This window comes from Chondrus crispus, genomic scaffold (genome assembly GCF_000350225.1).
Source record: "Chondrus crispus Stackhouse genomic scaffold, scaffold_342, whole genome shotgun sequence".
Taxonomy (NCBI): Eukaryota; Rhodophyta; class Florideophyceae; order Gigartinales; family Gigartinaceae; genus Chondrus; species Chondrus crispus.
In genome coordinates, this window is record NW_005179235.1 from 39059 (window position 1) to 40595 (window position 1537).

Below are 1537 nucleotides of genomic sequence, written 5' to 3' on the forward strand. Positions count from 1 at the left end.
ACAACGGCGCGAAGGCAACGGCACCACCGCTGCCGCCCCGGGATACAGTACGATGGGCTGTTACCGCGAGAAGAACTGTAAGGAGTTATATTTACAGCACACGGCTGGTGCGGAGTACAGTAGTACCCCGCTGGTTACACGTGTAGGATCCGAACGGTAAGTAATTAGTAATTAGTAGTTAATGGCACAAATTAGCCAATTTTGCACAGTAGCTGGTATACAGTAAGTAACAGCTACTGTAGCGGGACAGGTGTCCTGGCGTCCCACTTAGGGGTTAAGACCGGGGGCACGTGCCCCGTTCCAGTAAACGAGAGGCAGACTCGCCTCCCTTCTCTTTACGGCTTTTTGCTAACTCCGTCCGGTTTTACCTCTAAGTCTCAGGCTTCTAACCCGTGACCGGCCGTCCGGATCTAACACCACCGACCGGCTGCGCGTCACTGGCCACGTTAGCCTTCTCTCTTTTCGAGTCCTTCCGTACGGTTTGCGCTGGCGTGGGCTACCCAGAGGCGCGCGCTCCCTTACCTCTAACCCCCCTCGTTCCGAGTGGTCGGGACGAAGGTAGTTATATATAACTGGTATACCACAATGAACATCATTTCGTGCAGAACTGTCCCAAGACCAGTACGGACGAAGCAAAACATTTGCTCAAAGCATTTCACGAAACCGTGCTACACGCCCAATAAGAGCGCTCTGTGTCTCACGAGTCTCTCCGGCACCAGTTTCGGCTGGAAATGGGCGATACCCAGCAACTTTATCTGACTCTGTGCCTATCGTTATTAATGGTGACTACGGGGCTGACCACTCTGCTTTATCCAATGATCATTTAGAACGATGTGCTGCAGAAGGAATCTTTGTTCAAGTCTTGCCCCTAAAAGAACCGATTCCAATGCAGTTGGCTCTAGATGAAGGTACAGAAGCGGAACCACGCACATTCTATGCTAAGGCAAAAGCTCGGATGTCTACCACCATTCAGCTGGCCTCGGGCCCACTTCGTCTCCGAAACTTGGAGTACCTTGTTTTTGACGAGCATATGTATGAAGTCATCCTGGCCCGGCCTGTCCTGCAAACCATCGGCTTTGATTTAGACAAGCATCTTTCGGCTGTTAGATCGCAGTTCCATGACACGGACTTCTCACACGTCGGGTTTTCGCCGGGCGTCTACGATACCTCTACAGTTGAACCTCTCACCACTCCTGGCCATCTCTCTCGATTGCTATTCTCGAACTCCCTCAATCCCCCTCACACTGTAGGCTCCGATTCAATGTCCGAACCTGGATTTTTACTGTGACTACACGGTACAGGATGATTTAACGGACGACGAAGACGAAGTTCGTACAGGGGTGCATGTGGACACCGAAGTGCAACTTGACCTCCAGGATATGCTTTCCGCAGCCAAATCCGCCGGACTAACTGACTCACTCCACGTCGGTCTACGTGAGCTTGTTCTACAGTACCGCGATATTTTCCGCAACAAAATGGGATCGGATCCGCCTGCCAATGGCTTGAGGCGAATAACCATTGGCGGTACATGAAGTAC